Here is a 19,773-nt window from a genome sequence, read left to right as displayed (position 1 = left end):
GTTGTGTATATATATAGTGTGTGTACATTTTTTATGCAATGTTATGTACAGGGTGGTACATATAGTGTTGTGTGAGTATTGCATATGCAATGTTGGGCATATATGGTGTTATGTACATGTTGGATGTGTAGCATTGTGTGCATGTGATGTTGTGCACATGTTGGATATGCAGTGATGTGTACATATGATGCTATGTACATGTTAGATATGTAGTGTTATGTATATGTGGTGTTGTGTGCATGTCATACATGTGGTGCTATGTACATATGGTGTTGTGTGCAGGTGGTGTTGTGCACATGTTACTGTGTACATGTGGTGTCATGTACATGTCATGCATGTGATGTTGCATACGTCTAGTGTTACATACATGTTGGTCATGAGCATTGCCAGATGGAATCATATGCACATTGGGAGTGCGCACTGGAACAATGAGCTCGTAATTGTTCACTGAGAGGAAAAGTGGTGTAGGATTGTAGCATTGTACATTGGATGTAGTTTGACTGTAGCAGTGGATTTTGGACTTGCTGGGAAGGAGGTGAATCCTGGTATTACTTTAAGGGTGGAGGTGTGAGCCTCTAGATTCCCTTGTTGATTGATACAAGCATCATATCCTTTTATTTTCTAGTCTAGAAAATGTGCATATGTGTATATGTGGTTATTGTAAATAATGTAAGGAGTTGTGTTATAAAGCTCTAGTACGCAGTAAGTTTTCATGTTGTCATGATGTTTTTATTTTGAGCAGGTCATTCATTGTAAATACTACAACGAGCTAAGTTATAAATCTCCATGGACAGTATGTTTGCTTTTCAGCGGTTTTGTTGAGGTCTTGGTGTGGTTTAACACCGAGGATGGTGTTCCCCAAGGGGGAGGGTTTTGGCATCACTGGATGTGTTTATGGCTAAAGGAAATTTGAAAAGGCATTAAAGAGGCAAAAAGGCATTTTTGGCTCATTTATTTATGAAAATAAAGGAAACTAGGAGAAAAGTAAGTTGAAAGGTCACAGGTTGCATGTGAGGAGGAAATGAAGGAAAATAATGGAAATTGAAGAAAATAGAGGCCTGATTGATAAAAAGTCTTATGAGGGTTAGTATAGTCTTGGTCAGTGTAAGCTTTTGGTCAATTCAGTTTTGGAGCTCTCCCATTATTCTCTCTCTCACTCTTGGACACAGAATTTTCTTTGAGCACTCTAGCTTTGGAGCAAGGAAGGAAAAGAAGGAAAAGGGAAAGGAAGGAAAACAAGGATCAAGAAAGGAAGAGTAGGATCAAGCAGCTTCAACAGGAATACTTGCAAGTAACATAATGCATGTGTGATTTCCTAGCTGGTTTTGACATGCATGGCTTTGCATGTTGGTATATGGTTCTCTTGCTGTCAGTGGCATGGTTTTTCCGGGTTATGATAGTGGTTTTGAGCCTAGAATTTCCTTTTTCTAGTTGTCATGGTGTGTTGGGATGTTGATCTCGGTTTTGAGCTTTGGAATTTTCGGATGGATTTCAGAATCCGGGGTGAAGGGGGTCTCAAGGTTCATTCCCAAAGGCCTAGGAATCCCTTGACCATTTTTGGAGGGATATATGGTAAAGCCTGAGGGAGGTGTCTTGGTTTAGGGCTTAGTGATCTAGGATTGTATTGCGGTAAAGCTAAGAGAAAAGGAGATGGAAAATTCCTCAAGGATGGTGATGGATTCTGGATGGCATTACAAGTTCGGTTCGGTTTTGTGATCAGAGCACTGGTTTTGGTGTGATCAAGGTTTGGTGAGGGTGGATGTAGTTTAGCCTCTGGATTCCATTGGTTGTTTTTGGATTGGTTTATCCAGGAGATCCCACTTTCACGTTGGAATATGGCATGGGAGTGACTAGATGAAAGAAATATTTGATTCAACCATGTGTACGATCAAGTGGTATGTGGAAGTTTCAAACCTAGTCAGATTTTCCTATGTTTAATAAAAGCAAAGTTCTCTTGCTTTTGTACTTGTTTATATGTGGATTTAATGGTTTTTATCTCAATTTTATTTCCATGGTTTTATGTTGGCTATAAGAGTGGTTAATTAACTGGTTCATGTCATGGTTATTTCGTGTATTTACTTGTAATTGTTAAAATCATGGATGTAATACCTAATTGATGTCATAAAAATTCAAGGGAGAAGGTGGTGATGCTCCTTGTCATGTCTCATAAGAGTTTTCAATCATTCGTGCTCTATCTTGTATCTTAGACCTGTAGATTGCATTGATGTCAAGTGTTTGACAGAATGTCAGTCCCAGATGGGGATGATTAGGCCTAGTCTTGGAGTTTATTTTTGGTTTATTAGTCTTGTCATCATATGTTTAATGGATTCCAGAAGTTACAACAAGTTCTGGGCAGTGGCCAAAATTATGGACTTAAAAGGTGCCTTAAATCCCGCGAATTCTGGCACAAGTATGCTAGAAAAAGTCTTTGGACGCGGGCGTGCAGGCTTGTGGGAGTGTCCATATCCTTTTGTACATAGGCATGCCCATATCATGGGAGCATCCAAGGTTCAAGTAGTCTAAAAACTAAGTGGGACCCAGGGGCATGATACCTTTGTGATTGGGATGCCTCTTGGGAGTGTTGTTGTTGAGTGGAAGGTATGTTTGATGGGTTTTTGTCGATTCCACTTGCTAAAGGATACCTAGGAGGTTGAATCATATCATAGGAGCCTCTCGTCACATGTTCACCCCGGTTGGCCGATTACCTGGGTAGATATGGGAGGAGGGCGTTACATTTGCAGCAGAAGATCATGTACAATTAGGGAGAGCGATTATGAAGGAAGAGTTGAATGAGGTTTTATGTTCATAGGTCAAGGAAAAAAGTCTCGGTCCAAACCTTTTGGCAGTGGTAGAGGAGTCTAAGTATCAATGCCACATTTATGGGTCCATTAATACTACGTTTATTGAACTAATTCCAAAGAAGTCGATGCCATCTTCTTTTGCAGATTATAGGCTCATTTCTCTTTCTAATTATGTATACAAAATGATTTCTAGATTAATTTTTAATAGACTAAAAAATATTATGTCAAAGAACATATCATCAGAACAGTTTGGCTTCCTAGATTAGAGACAAATTCACAGTTGAAATTACTCATGGATGTCTTCATTCCATAAAGGTTTGAAAGCTAAAGGCATGCTTGATGAAGATCAATTTGGTACAATATTATGATAGTGTTGATTAGGAATTCTTGTGTTTGATCCTCCACAAGATTGGACTTCGGTATTAGAATATTGAATGGATTATGGCATGTGTTATTTCTGCAAATTTCGTCATCTTCATTAATGGTCTCCCATTGTTTATTTTTAAGGCTTGAAGGGGTCTCCAACAAGGTTATGCATTGTCGCCACTCCTTTTCTTGCTTGTTATAGATGGCTTGAGTAGGAATATTGATGATGTAAGATGCAAGGGCTTGATAAAGGGAGTTTGGTTGACAAGGCACACCAACATCACTCATTTGATGTTCATGGACAATTTAATATTTGATGGATAGGTCATGTTAATGAATGCAATCACTTTCATATGATCCTTACATCCTCTGGGGATGCTTTACGTATCTTTATGAACAAGGAAAAATCAAAATTGATTGTGGATTCTAGGGATGAGACAGTGATCAAGGATATATGTCGCATCTTTGAGATAAACTTGATTCACACATGTGAGGGTTTTAGTTACCTTGGATTCAAATTAAAAAAAAAAAAAAAAAAAACAATTATGGCATTCAGGATTAGGATTGGTTGATTAGTAAGTTCAACAAGAAGTTGGTTGTGTGGATGAACAAATGGCTATCACTTAGTGGGAGATTGATATTGATCAACTTTGTTCTTCAAACTATTTCAGTATACTAGATGCATTTATTTATGCTTCCTATGGAGATCATACATAGAATAGATGCCATCATTGCCAAATTTCTGTGGGTTGGTCACAGCCAAATGAGGAAATTTCACCTGGTTCATATGTCATTAATAACTCATATGATGGAGGAGGTTGGGGAATTTTGGATACAAAAATTTTAACAGGGATTTTGTAATAATCCCAATTACATTTCCCTACTTATTGTAAATTAAATAAACTAAACATGGGTTGATTCAAGGGACACTAAGTCCAGGGTTGTGGAGGATATGTTGTTTGGGATAGATGGTAGGTAAGGAGTTAGGAACTATGTGGCATTTAGTTCATTGGAAAGCAAGAGATTACAAGGCTAAGAAAAAAAATGGAAACAAGGAACTCGATGGATCAATCTGATTGGCTTACAATATTTGGGATAGATTATACACTAACTACTAGGAGGTTGATTTTGAACAATGGATAGTTTACTAAGTGGAGAGGTCGAGTTATGGGAGGAAGCAGGATGTTCTTCCAGAGGTTGAGTTGGAACTACTGAGAGATTTAAGTGAAGTTTGATTCATGTAACCCACTTGAGGCAGCGCAGAGGAGCTATGGTTGTTAGGAAACATTTATGGGATTTCTAGTCCAACTGGAAGCATCATTTCATCACTAGAGCGATCCTCTCCATCCATGGAATATGGCTCGGGGGTGACCGTTGCATAAGAAAACTGGTTGTAGTCGTCTATGGTTGGTTGGAGAACCATCATCCCTAATTCAGTGGTTATTTTCGTTGAGATAAGTGTTCCTCTCATGTTAGCTGATCTGAATGGAAATCTTCCCATGGTACCCATGGTATTTACCCATGGTAATGATCTGAATGGAAATCCACCCATGGTATTTTCCCACCCATGGTAATGTAACTAAACAATGTTATAAATAACGAGCCTCTTTTTGGAAGAGGACAGATCATCCAACACAATGTAGTTGCAATAATCATTTGATCTAATAAAAGTTAGTTACTGATTTATTTTCTGGTTTGGGTTTACTTTCGTTCTTTTCCTGGTGCAGCAATTACTCAGATCTTGGGGCCCCCACAAGATCTGGATCAATAGTATCAGAGTAGGAGTTTCCTAACCTAATTCTTTTCCCCAGATCTAATTTGGTGATGATGGTTTCTATTTAATGTAGAGCTTGAATGAGTTCTTGATGAGTTCATGATATGCATATCTGGTTGTTTGATGTCAAGTTTTGGCTATAAATTTTGTGTGTGGGTACAGGACGTCAATGTTCTGCAAGAGCTTATTCAATTGGTTGGGTCACTGGTTGCGCAAAAGAAATATTTTAAAGTAGTATAAGCCTACTTTCTGCAAGAACTTGGGGCATTGTTAAATGCGATGATATCGACCTGCTTGGTTCTATCATGTTCTGTCTAAGTCATTCATCATGGGTGATACCAATTTTGTGGTGAAATGCTAGTAGAAGAGGGTTATATGGTCCTATATATTTTTCTCCCATAAGAAACCGAGGATCAGAGCTATCCAGTTCTTTGAAATTTGCTTCAACCATTTGACCTTTGACAAATATATGTCACCAACGCCATTTCCAGTAGGGTTTAGTGAAAGGGGCCTGCATTTTGGTATGTCTGGAAGAATGGTAAAACTAGAGGGTAAGAGGGAAACAAAAGTTGGATCACCACCACTCATAACCATGTGCATAGTTGAGATGTCCACTGGAGCATAAACTATAAGAGACCTCGATGCATCTATGCAAGTCTCTTGCAAGATCAACATGTTTCTGCTTTGATTAGAATTCATGGCGCTTGCTCTTATAAGAGAAACATAGTTGCCATAATCCTATCCTTTCATAATGTGAGCCATTTCTTGCATTGGATCTCCATTTGACAGTACATCCCACTCGCTTCTAAGTCTCTCATCCCTTAAGAAATCAAATAATATTTGCAGATAAACGGGAAGCCACAATGATGTGGTTGCGCTCAGCACGATGCCAGGTGGCTCTCTAGGGTCATCAACACTCTTTCTTGTCATAACATGAATATTGTCATCAATGTTACCAGAGAGATTATTCCAAGTGTGTATAGTCGACGCACTCCCTCCGGCATAGAAATTATCCATCATTCATGCATTGCGCAAGTCTCAACATGTTGTGACACCCATTTGGAGTTGGTATGGTTGTGGAATTTCTTGCTGGAACGTTTGTTGTTGCTATGAGAATAAAAAAACACTCACACAAACTTTATAAAATTTCTAGCCAGTGATGTGCTCCAAAGGCCATCTCGGAATTTAACATAAAACAGTAAATCCTCCGCTCCACGATCATCATACTTCACATGCTCTACCCATGTCACCTTGGAATACCCATTGGGCATGTTCTGAATAAGAAGAACCAGAAGGAAACCTCCTGTTGGAAAGTCAGAGGAGACAAAAAACAATTCACACATAAAACATGAGCTGTTTCTCTTCTATTGATCACACAAAACATGATGATTACAATGAACCCGGTGAAGGGTATTTAAACCTTTTCCAACTAGCTAACTGCCTAAAATATCTTGACATGCAACTACATGCAATCACACACTCAAAGTCGTCTATCACTTAACTCGACTTGACTCAACACTCAAACACTCAATCATGCAATCACTCAGTTAACTGACTCTCTATTTTTAGCTAACTCCTCATGCAGGAGTAATTATCTTATTTTAACACTCCCCCTTAATTACGACTACTAAACTAAAACATAACTCATGACAACTCAAACATGCCTACTGGTCTATGTCTCAGCTAGGCTTACAACACCCAAGTTTCTTCTATGAAACTCAAACACATCTTGTGCTAATGACTTAGTAAATATATCAGCCAATTGATCACTAGATTTACAAGGCTTCAAGTGAACTTCTCCATTTCTCACAAGTTCTCTAATAAAATGATATCTAGTATCAATATGCTTGCTCTTCTGATGAAACACACTATTCTTGGATAGTGAAATCGCCAAGGTGTTGTCACAATATATTGTTGTTGATCCTTGTTTTTTTTGCTCGAGTCCATCAAGTACTCTTCTTAACCACACTGTTTGACATGTTTTTGATGTTGCTGCTACATATTTTTCTTCTGCTGACGAAAGTGTCACAATGGGCTGCTTCTTAGATGCCCATGAAATCACACCTGAACCAAGGTGGAACACAAAACCAGAATTGTTCTTCCTATCATCCAAACTACCTACAAAATCACTATCTGTGTATCCAATCAAATCCTTTTTTTCTATGCTTGCATACATAATGCCACAATCTCTAGTTCCTGCTATATATCTCAGAATTCGTTTTCCCACACTCCAATCTGTGTCCTTTGGAGTCTCCATAAATATGGAAATCAAACTCGCTCCTTGCATGATATCCGGTCTTGTAGTTGTGAGATACATGAGGCTACCAACCAATATTTTGAATAAAGTTGGATTGACATTTGATCCTTCATCATCCTTGCTTAACTTTGTACCTATTGCAACTCGTGTAGGGACAGGTTTGCAATTTTCCATCCTGAATAATTTCAACAAATCTTTGGAATATTTATTTTGACAAATAAAAATTCCTTTTTTAGATTGCTTAACTTCTAAGCCAAGAAAATATTTCATGAGACCAAGATCTATCATCTCAAATTCTTTCATCATGGCTGCTTTAAATTCATCTATGTCAAAATCACCTGTAAAAATCATGTCATTAACATATAAGAAAACAATCAAAATCTATCCATGCTCATTTACCTTAGTGTAAAAGGTAGGCTCAATGTTGCTTCTGCAAAATCCATTCTGGATCATGTAACTGTTAATTCTTCTATACCAATCTCTAGGCGCTTGCTTCAGTCCATGGAGCGCTTTCTTCAACCTGTAAACTTTGTCTTCATTGCTTTCAACTTCATATCCTAGAGGCTGCTGCACATAAATTTCTTCTTCTAGAATTCCATTCAAGAAGGCTGATTTCACATCCATCTGATATACTTTCCACTTGTTTTGAGATGTTGTGGCTAGAACTGCTCTTACAGTATCCAATCTGGCTACCGGAGCAAACGTTTCTCCAAATTCTATTCCCGGTTGTTGTGAGAATCCTTTTGCTACAAGTCTTACTTTAAATCTGTCAATTTCACCTTTCTCATTCAACTTTGTCTTGTACACCCACTTCACATCAATGAGATTTTTGTCCTTTGGCAAATCAACCAAATCTCATGTGTCATTCTTTTCAATAGCTTCAATTTCTTCATCCATGGCTTGCACCCAATTTTCATCTTTGATTGCTTCTTCAAATGAAGAAGGTTGGAATGACAACAATGCAAAATTTGAGCATCCAAATCATCATAGATATCTTTCAAACTTCTCATCTTTCTCTTACCATTGCTTGGTTCATCACTTTATTGATTTTTAGGAGAATATTCATCTGTTGATCTGCTTGAAGATCCATGTTGCTCTAAAAATCTTGGAGTCCTTGTTGGTGTGTTTCTGTTTGGTGTCTTCACCTATGATTCTTTCTGCTCCTTTTCTACTACATCATCTTCTTCCATTAATGGCACTTGTGCATCAGCTGTTTTGTCTACAGTTCCATTCCATGACTCTTGTTCCTTGAACGCAACATCTCTTCTAATTATGGTCTTCTTTGTGATAGGGTTATACAATTTGTAAGATTTTGTTGCTCACTATAAACAATGAATATGCATTTTTCACTTTTATCATCCAATTTTCCTCTTCATTCCTTAGGCACATGCGCATAAGCTAAACATCCAAATACTCTGAGATAAGATACGCTGCAATACATACCTGACCATGATTGTTCTAGTACTCTGTTCATCACACTCTTTGTAGGAGATCTGTTGATCACATAAATAGCACATGCAACTGCTTTTGCCCAATACTCATTAGACAAGTTTATGCCTTTCAACATGCTTCTTACCATGTTCATAATTGTCCTGTTCTTTCTCTCTGCTACACCATTCTACTGCGGTGTGTACCTAGTTGTAAATTGTCTTCTGATCCTATGTTGTTTGCAGTAATCATGGAATGCCTTTGAATCATATTCTCCACCATGATCTGACCTCAATACCTTGATCTGTCAATCACTTTGGTTCTTTGCTAAGGCTTTGAATTATTTGAACTTTGCAAAAGTTTTAGACTTCTGCTTCAAAAAGTAAACCCAAGTCTTTCTGTTGTAGTCATCAATAAAAGTGAGGAAGTAGAAACTTCCAGCAATCAACTATGTCCTCATAGGTCCACACAAGTCTGTATGCACTAGCTCAAGAGGTTACTTTGCTCTGTATGTAACTCCCTTTGGAAACATTTCACGGTGTTGTTTTCCCAAGATGCAACACTCACAAGTACTAGCAGGCTCTTTGATGGGAGGCAATCCTTTGACCATCTGTTTCTGTTGCAACAATCTTAAACTAGAAAAGTGCAAGTGTCCAAATCGAAAGCGCAACAACCAATAATCATCAGAAAATGCAACTGTAAAAGAACTCACCTAACCACTGTAATTCAAAATTAGAGGAAAGAGTTTGTTCCTCGTCATCTACACCTTTGCTATCAGCTGCGTGCTTGGGGGCTTGTCATATATAACAACTTCTTGACCTTGAAAGATAACTCTGTATCCTTTCTGAGTCAATTGACCAACACTTAACAAACTATGTTTGATACTAGGAACATAATATACCTCTGAGATTGTGTTTGGCTCCCCCTACTTGGTCAGAATGTTGACCACTCCTTTGCCATCTACTTCCACAATCTTGTCAGTCCCCAACTTTACCTCTGTTTTCACATATTGATCAAAATTTGCAACCAAATCCTTGTTTCCTATCACGTGGTTACTTTAACCACTATCTAACAACCACACACTAGCAGAAGGTTCATGCATGGTATGGCAAGCTAGGAACATGGAGTTAGTACTCTCTATAGTGACATTAGCTCTTTGGTTCCCTTGATCAGCGATTTTCTTCTTATAATCAAGAGCATAATGACCAAATTTATTGCAATAATAACATCTCACCTTTGATTTGTCAACTCTTTGATTATTGTTGAAGCTTTTATAGTTTCTTCCACTTGCATGTTCATGCTCTTCTCGGTCATCTATCTGACCACCATATCTTCCGCTTCGTCCTCTTCCTCTCGTCCTACTTCTATCGCGACCTCTGTCTCTTGAAATAGAAACCTAACTTTTGAAAGCAATCTCTAAAGTGGAATCCTTATTTCTATCTATCCTTGCCTCATGCGATAGAAGTGATCCCATCATCTCATCAACTGTTAATGATGCTAAATCCTTGGCTTCTTCTATGGTTGCTACCACAACATCAAATTTGGTAGACAAAGATCGGAGGACCTTCTCAACCACTCTTTGATATTTTATATCTTCACCATAAATCTTTAACTGATTTACAATAGTTATGGCCTGATTCATGAAAGAATCGATGTCCTCTGTCTCCTTCATTTGCACACTTTCAAAAAGACTCCTAGTATTCTGCAACTTAACAATATTGACTTTGGCCATACCTTTATAGTTTATCGCCAAAGTATCCCATGCTACTTTTGCTGAAGACGTGGTCATAATCTTCTAGAACACTGCTAGGTCCAGTCCCTATTTAATAAGTTGCATTACATATGCATTCTTCTTCTTGTCTTTCTTCCATTTTTCCCTCTCTGCATTACTGAGAGCTTGTTCTTCTTCTTCGTTCATAGGTTTTGAAAACCCAAACTTGACATAATCCCAAACATCATGTGCCTACAACGTGGTCACCGTCTTGATGGCCCACACGTCATAATATTTTCATGTAAATGGTGGGAACTGGGGCTGGAAATTTGAAAAAGCCATTTTTCTCCAAAAAATAATTCTCTTCAAAAAAAACTTTAAAAAACTTCTCCTTTAATAAGGTTTGCAAAGCTTCTTTTTTTTTTTTAAATACCCCTTTTAAAAACTTTAAGTTTTCTATTTCAAAAAAAAAAAACTTTAATTTTTTTTTTTCAAAAACCTTTAAAAAAAACACTTGAAAAAACTTAAAACAACTTTTCATTGCACCTTTTAAAAAAAATCCTTTTATAGATCTTCATAAACCAACTAATAAAAGCCCTTTATCCATGCAATAAATCTCAAACTTAGTTTTCACATATACCCTACTCTTTACTTTTCGAAAAGAGCAAGCTTATTTTGTTGTGTTGACTTTTCTTGGAGTCCGTCACAACTATCAAGGCCTTATCAATTCTCAGAGGACTGATGACAGTTACGGACAACAAGGCATATTTTTTTTCCCGTGACTTCTCCTCACACACTTTGGCACTGCAAGCTATGGCTGTAGGCTCTCTACCTCTTTGGCTCTGTTGTGGTTTTGTAAGGTGACTCAAAGACTGCAACTCTATTGCTCACGGCGGTGGTTATGATGCCAAAAAAAATTTGATACTCTTCACACAGTGGGACTCTGTAGACTGCGGCTTCAGTGGATGCTCTTTCTTGATCGGAGTTTGTAATTTAATTTGTTAAACCTCGCTCTGATACCAATTTGTTGGAAAGGTAGAGGATACAAAACACAATTCACACATAAAACATGAGTGGCTGCTCTTCTATTGATCACACAAAATATGATGATTACAATGAACCTGTTGAAGGGTATTTAAACCTTTTTAGAAGAGGAGGAATGACTTGTTAATGAGTTTTGTGAACCCAACGTTTCGGACTACCATGTGAGTCCATCATCAGGGGATGCGACAATAGATCTTCTCAGATGTTAATGATAAGGGATGCGACAATAGATCTTCTCAGATGTTAATCATATATCATTAACATCTGAGAAGATCTATTGTCACATCCCCTGATGATGGACTCACATGGTAGTCCGAAACGTTGGGTTCACAAAACTCATTAACAAGTCATTCCTCCTCTTCTAAAAACTATCCTCACCTGTATGGATTCATTATTTAACAATATTTAAACCTTTTCCAACTAGCTAATTGCCTAAAATATCTTGACATGCAACTACATGCAATCACACACTCAAATTTGTCTATCACTTAACTCGACTTGACTCAACACTTAAACACTCATTCATGCAATCACTCAGTTAACTGACTCTCTATTTTTAGCTAACTCCTCATGCAGTAGTGATTATCTTATTTTAACACCTCCTTCATTTCATAAATCCTGCAGGTGAATTATCTCGAAGGCCGTCAACAGATACATCCACCACTGCCCATACACCCTCAACATGTCGTTTGTAGAATCAAAGAAAGTAAACTTCTCAACCAGGAACCAACGGTTAAAGCACTTGCAATTTTGCATACATCAGTTGCAATGCACTGTTCCTTTACCTGCCCATTCTGCTCAATATTACATCGACTGTGGCTACCATGGATACCATGATGGGGAACATTTCCTTCCAGTGATCCACATCCATGAGTGTTTCAAAAAGATTCAAGTTGTTTGTGATCACCATGCCAGTTTCTCTAGTAGCCTTAGTGGCAAGGCCTATACGTTTTGGCGTAATGATGGAAGGGAATTGGCACATGTATTCTTCATAGTTGAGAGTTTCTTTACCAGCATCCAGGTTTATAATCCAAATGGTTTCATCTGCTTAAGCCATCTTAAACAACTCTTCCATGGATGCCAAATAAAGCTCAACCAACATCGACCTCTCAATACCTATTATATTTCATGTTCGAGCATCAACAGGTCCGTGCATCAAGTCTGCGCTAGCTAAGGGTAACGAAGTGGACATGCTACCGAATCCAAGGTCTAGGGATGATTTCGGCATGAATGGAACAGATGGCATTAAAGGAATGGGTCTGCCAAATAACTTCCCTTCTAGTGCACACAATCGATCCAACGCTTCTTTTAAGTGGGCATTCTCAATGCGAAGTTGCTTCTCTTCAAAGGACATCACACCAAGAACAACAGGATGTGGACACTCCTTGAAAAGCGCTTCCAATTCTTGAATATGTTGAAGAGTGTGTCTGTGATATCATTTCTTGCAAGGGGGATTGTTTGTTGCATCGTGGTCATCTCCAGATCCACCATCCATATCATCACTGTCGGATCTACCCTCATACTCCTCGTCTTTGCTTTTTCCTTGCTCACACTCACCAAAATTTGCTCCAACCTTGCCTTGCCCTTCGATTCCACTCGTCAAGGCTAGTGAGAGGCCCAGAGAAGTGTAAATATTTTTAGTTGGTCTGCACAAAGGCATGACACCAAGAGAAACCAAATGATATTGAGCTATTGCACCAAAAGCCATGTTGTGATCAGAAGCAGATATCAGCTTTCTAATGGAACCTTTTTCTAGCAAGCCCTCAAAAATCATTATTCTTGAAGTCCATTTTCCAACGAAGTTCATTTTCTTAGCCACACACTATCCACCTCACAGTTGGCCCACCATCATTACAGGGTATCTCTATCATCAGCTCTTCGTTCATTATGGTTATGGGTCAACCACACAAAACCCTTTTCCAACGAATTCCATTTTCTCGGCCACACACTTTCCACCTCACAGTTGGCCCACCAACATTACAGGCTATCTCTATCCTCGAATTTGTGTTCATCATGGTTATGGGTCAACCATGCAAAACCCTTTCCAGTGAAATCCATTTTCTTATCCACACACTGTCAATCTCATAGTTGGCTCACAATAATTACAGGGTGTCTCTATCATTAAATCTTCGTGCATCATGGTTACGGGTCATCCAAAAATCCTTGGTTATGGGTCAACCACCCAAAACCCTTGTCTTCGACAACACTTGGTCATCCAAAACTCATCTTTGAGAAAAGCTTCTCCCGAGGGAAATTCATGCAATGGGGACCATTACTTCCTAAGAAGGGAGGAATGGCCTGAACGGAAATCCGCCCATGGTATCCATGGTAATGATCCGAATGGAAATCTACCCATGGTATTTTCCCCTAAATGGTAATATAACTAAACAATGTTATAAATAACAACCTCTTTTTGTAAGAGGACAAATCATATAGCATAATGTAGTTGCAGCAATCATTTTTTGATCTAATAAAAGTTAGTTACTAAATTATTTTCTGGTTTGGGTTTACTTTCGTTCTTTTCCTGGTGTGACAATTACTCAGATCTTGCTACCCCCCCAAGATTCTGATCATTAGCTTACTTGATTGTTCTTACCTTTTTAGAGTAGGGTTGTTGATCAATGTTAATGGAAGGTCCCAAACATGTGTATATTTATGCAATGAACTATGTGTATATAGAATGTGGACTATATTCTATGTTTATATTCTAATAAGTAATGAGTTGTGTATATATGGACTATCTGGACTGAAAGGTTTTCTACGCAATTTAGCCATGATGGGTGATCTGTCAAGTATAGAAAAACCAGTTAATTTATTTGTGGAAGAGTGACCTATGTTGTTGTGAGTATTTTTAATATCATGTGTTGAAGTAAGAATGGTGTGTGGATCTATCCATATTAAGATAGAGTTAAAGATAAAAAAATGAATCTCAACTCCTTAGAGCTCTGTAAGGTGGGGTACTCACAACCTGTGATTGCATACGTGCTAAGAATCATGGAAAATACTAGAGGCTATGCTCATTTATTGGTTTCCATGTCTTCATCTTTGGATATATTCATTATCTATAGAGATGGAACTGGTTTAATTGATATATATATCCCTCAAGATGTAAGGAAATCCAACAAATCGAATCATTCATTCTTAATAGTGAACCCTAAGGATACCTATATCCTTTGATTCTTATTTCATTGTTGTCTAGCACCAAATCCCCATAAAGAACTATAAGTAAAGCGAGTAAAATGAATAATTCTTATTTAAAAGTAGTGGCTTACATTGTCCCATTAATATTTGGCCCATAATCATTGGCAATGAATGCTATGTTCACCTACATCCAAGTATTGGCAAAGCGTATTGGCCAAATACTTAAAACGATGCATCAATAAGAATTTGTGGTTTCTAAATGTGAAATTTCCAGCTTCCTATTTGTGTTAGACTAGCACTAGTAGCCATCTTGAGAAATATCTAGTTTAAGGATAGGAGAGGAAGATGCAATCTTTATCCAATAAGTCAATGTATCACAATGACTATTTCTAACCTCAATTTAGTGATTTATCATGTATTATTCTACATTTTCTACTAGGTTCTTTGTATTAGGCACAAGTTCCCACACTTGGAGAATGCCATTCTATAGAGCATTGCATTATAGGGAAGCATAGTGTATGCTCACATCATATGTTCCCATCAGGCTACAACATTAGGAAAGGAATCATCACCATCACAAAAATTCCCATAATATATCAGTGTCAGTTATGGACCACAATCATTTCCACTACATAGTTGGTAGTAGGTTCTAATGCACATGATGACTCTACTCACTGCATCATAAATCCACAGATACATGGTGTCTATCCTTAGTATTTCCAATCTCCTTACCCAATTTACTTGTGCTTCTTGGGCCTTTGTATCCATTTTTGTTTGTAAGTGTGCAATGCTCTAATTTAGAAGTTAGAGTACTTTTCTAGGACATCCTTAGGATTTTTTTACTCTAAGGACCATTCTAAGTCATTGTAAAATTTCCATCACTGATAGAACGATTTGAAACCAATGTTAAGGACTCATTCCTATATTAGGAGAATCTAACACAATGAAAACCCACTATAGAGAAATTGATTTTTTGTGCAGTCTTAGTCTACCTTTAGGGGATATAACCTTTATGTATTGCATTTGTGCCCAAACATAGTCTCTCACTGTTAGGGAATGAATATTGACTCATTACAAATCAACTTCGAGAGTTCTCATTTATATGGTTAGGGCCACTTATGGTCATCTCTACTTCAAAAGTTGCAATAGCTTGTTGGTCACACTACATTGAAAGCCCACAAACACCTGATGCCTATCTTTAGAATTTCCAAGTCTCCCTAATGAGAAGAAAATATGAATTTTTTAACGGTACTTTCTTCTCCCTAGTTGTCATTTTATTTTTACTCATGCAACCCTTTATGCCTCCCCAAAAACCTATATAGAAAAATCAAAGAGTCTGCATAAAAGGCATGTATTTACAACAATGATATTCTTACTTAATTGAAGGATTGATGTGCCTAGAATAAGCCATTTACTTCTTACAACATAAAGGTTGCTAGCCAATTTCCCCATTTGACATTCCAGTACTTAATTTCCACCAATGGGCCATTGATGGTTTATAAAATGCATCAACTCTTAGCAAACTGTGATTTCTTATGCTTTGAACTAGTAATATAACGAGTTCAACCTAAATGCAAGGGAATGATGGATGTATGCTAAATACAATACATTAATATGGTTGTGATCAGAAAATGGTTTATTCCTTGTTTCCTAGGATGGTTATAGACAATGAAAATCAAAAGAAACCTTTTTCTCATCCTCTAGTTGAAAGAAATTCAATGCCCTACTTTGGCACATCCAAATCCTTACGGTATTACATGGTTCAAAGAAGCAAGACACTCTACCTTTGTGTGACTCAAATTTTCGGTTACTTTTGTTGTTGAGCCATCAATGGATTGTGTGGATTGTGACTCCACACCGACTGATTATTGTGACTTACTCCTTGGCAATCTTACAAGTATTCTAAGGACACATTTTATTATGGTTTTCAAAAGATCAATAAGATATATAAAAAAAATGACTTCTTTGGAACTTTCAAGAAGAACCATTGTTAATCAGATTAATTTGTATAAGTCTATGGCGCTTTGTGGTTTGAAAAGTGAAAGAAGACAATGCCATCAATATTTTGATTACTACGAAATCCCTCCTAGATCCATGTGTAGATTATTTTGAAGAATCTAAGGGGCTTCTACCCATTTGGGCATTTCATCACTCTATTTTTTTCCATGATCTATCCAATTAACTTCCTTATAAGGCTATTGTTATTGGGAGTGCAAAAACTGAAAAGAAAATTAAGCAGTTACTTGAAGAAGGTAATACTTTGCCCAACTCTTCCTCTCATGGTTCTCCTATGTTTATTATACCCAAGAATGAATAGGGTGAATGGTGGTTGTTTATAGACTACATGGCACTAAATATGGTAACCGTGAATAACTATTTTTCTCTTTGCACGATCAAAATCTACTAGATCAAAGTTGGGGGACTTATTTCATAATGAAGATTGACTTGGCATTGGGCTATCTTTGAATTCATGTTGGACCTCAAGACACCTAGAAGACTACTTTCAAACCTAAGTTCATATTTTTAAGTGGTTGGTGATGTCTTTTGGCTTACCAACACTTATGCTACTTTCCAGAGCATTATCATTGATGTTTTTAGGACTCATTTGGGTACTTTGTGGAAATATATCTAGTTGACATTTTGATTTAAAACAAAACTCGGGAAACCCATATGCGACATGTATAGGTAATGTTGGATTTTGCTTTGTTAAAAGACGTTGTAAGCTAAGATGAAGAAATTCTTCTTTGACCAAACCTTGTAAAGTATGTAGGCTTCATCATAAATTAGAATGGAGTTCATACAAATCTTGGTAAAATTAAAGTGCTCAATAATTGGCCATGTCCTACTACATTTAAATAGCTGAAGAACTTCCTGGGTAGTAAAATTTTATATAGGAAATTAATGTACCATTTCTCTCATATACCTTGCCCTCTACATCGACTTACTAAGAAGAATAAATTCACATGGGAACCATGATATGAGACTATATTTTAGAAGTTTGATGCTCTATAGTGCCAATTATGGTTGTTCTCTACTTGCAAAAGTTTTTTTTTTATTTAGAGACAAAAGATTCATAGTATACCATAGATGCATATCGTATGTAGGGAAGGTATCTTATAGCTTATTGCTCATATAAATTTGTCACAACATAAACTAAATCACAACATTATTGACAAAGAGTTTTATACATTGATCAATATTTGACAAAGAGATTCGTGTGGATGATTGTCCATTTGTGTTTGTAGGATATTTTGGGATGTTGACCAGAATATCCACCCTGTGTACCTCTTGGACTTAGCCAAATAAAAATGGAAAAGGCATCTTATTAAGTAATCTTGTTTCTTCTTTATCCTAGTATTGACAAAGTAGGATCCCTTTCTTGTAGTATCTTCATATTTGTGTGATTATCCACTCACAATAGATGCCAAATGGTGTGCCTTGTTTGGATGTTAGATTATGGAGATTACTATGACAATAGTAGTTTTAGATCAAAAAGATGCACAATTACCAAGGCAACTAGCTTACTTAAGGTTGAAAAAATTATGTGAAGCTGATATAAACCCTAACCTAACCCTAAAACATAAAGTAAGAATTGAATTTTGGTTTTAGGGAGAAATCTAATTCCTACTATATTTTTTGGGCATATGAGTTCAACCAAAGACCCCTTGCGAGGATGTAAGCAACTCTAGGTTTGTTTATAGACAATGACAATCAAAAGAACCTTTTTTCTCATCCTCTAGTTGAAAAAAATTCAACGCCCTACTTTGGCACATCCAAATCCTTATGGTATTGCATGGTTCAAGTAAGTAAGACACTCTACCTTTTTGTGACTCAAATGTTATGTTACTTTTGTTGTCGAACCATCAATGAATTGTGTGGATTGTGACCCCTCACCAACTGAGTATTATGACCTACTCCTTGGTAATCTTACTAGTATTCTAAGAACACATTTTATTATGGTTTATAAAAGCTCAATATGTTATATAAAAAAAGATGACATCATATTGAAATCGACTTCTTTGGTTAGTTCAGATTCGTCTACTAAACTGGAACTTTCAGGAAGAACCATTTTTAATCAGGTTAATTTGTATAAGTCTATGGTGCTTTGTGATTTGAAAAGTGAAAGTAGACAATGTCATCAATCTTCATAAAGCTACAGAATCCCTCCTATATCCACATGTAGATGTTTTTAAAGAATCTAAGGGGCTTTCACGTGTTGACCACTCAAGTGTCAAACATCCCATGAGTAGAGTACATTTCAAAGTTTTCCATCATTTTCAGATTAGTCAGAATTTTCAGACTTCATCATTATCATGCAACTTCTAGTCGTCATGTTGTAATACAAAATTTGCATCCCTTCAAGGATGATATAAAAAAATATCTTATCATGATGAATATAAAGGCATGTAACACATCTAGGTAGTTTAATATTTTTTTCTAAAGAGTTTTCACTCTAGGGATTTTCTTTCCTTAGCTAGTTATGTGTATTTCTTAACACTAAATAATTGGTTAAGTTTTTCTCCCACACACCCCCCAAAGCTAGAATGAGGCTTGATGTTAAAGTATTAGGTGAGTCCTAGTGTATAGATTCAATGTAAAATGCCATACTTGATCATGTCTAAAGTTTTGTAAAATTTGGTTATGTCTAGAGGTCAATTTTTAATTATCAAAATTTCCCTTTCAAATGGAATTTTAATGTAATATTTGATGTAAAGATGTAAACAAGTAATCTCTATAGAAGTTGTAGGGGGCATGGTACTTAAAATTATACCTCAACACCTCAAATTCCATCTAGACACAATTTGAGGGTGGAAAAATATGTTTAAACCCCTCTAGAGTCATACTTTTTATTTTCCAGCAAAAAATGGAAAAATAATTAGCTGGAAATTGCCGAGAAAAAAAATTGAGAGAAAAAAAATTCTCTCCATGTGAAAATAATTAAAAATGTATGAGGACTTTCTCGAGAAAGGAATCAAGTAAAAATTTGTGGAATCTCCACAAATCAAGCAAGGAAAAGTTCCACAAGAAATTTGTTGCTCCAGAAAAGGAATTAATTTCCAAGAAAATTTTATTTTTTAATTTGATGGTCCACGTTGGTTAAGTTGAATGAGAAATTTTTGAGGAAAAAATTTAGAAAAAATATTTTTTTGACTGAGATAAAAGTTTTGGTTAATCTAACACCATCTTCAAGGGAAATCGAACTCCATTCTCAAGATCGGTGTGGGCAATCAAGGGATGAGATTAATTGGCC

At 36.9% G+C, this 19,773-nt stretch overlaps 1 pseudogene; it reads right to left on the bottom strand.

The window, feature by feature from the left end:
• Positions 1–5,322: 5,322 nt before the first annotated feature.
• LOC149255115 (homeobox-leucine zipper protein ANTHOCYANINLESS 2 pseudogene) lies at positions 5,323–13,188 on the bottom strand (annotated as a pseudogene).
• Positions 13,189–19,773: the final 6,585 nt, after the last annotated feature.

This window comes from Pinus tabuliformis, chromosome 7 (genome assembly GCF_031772625.1).
Source record: "Pinus tabuliformis cultivar Carrire ecotype Pingquan chromosome 7, CPIR1, whole genome shotgun sequence".
Taxonomy (NCBI): domain Eukaryota; kingdom Viridiplantae; phylum Streptophyta; class Pinopsida; order Pinales; family Pinaceae; genus Pinus; species Pinus tabuliformis.
The sequence above is the reverse complement of the archived record's forward strand: the minus strand, read 5'-3'. Positions and strand labels throughout refer to the sequence as shown.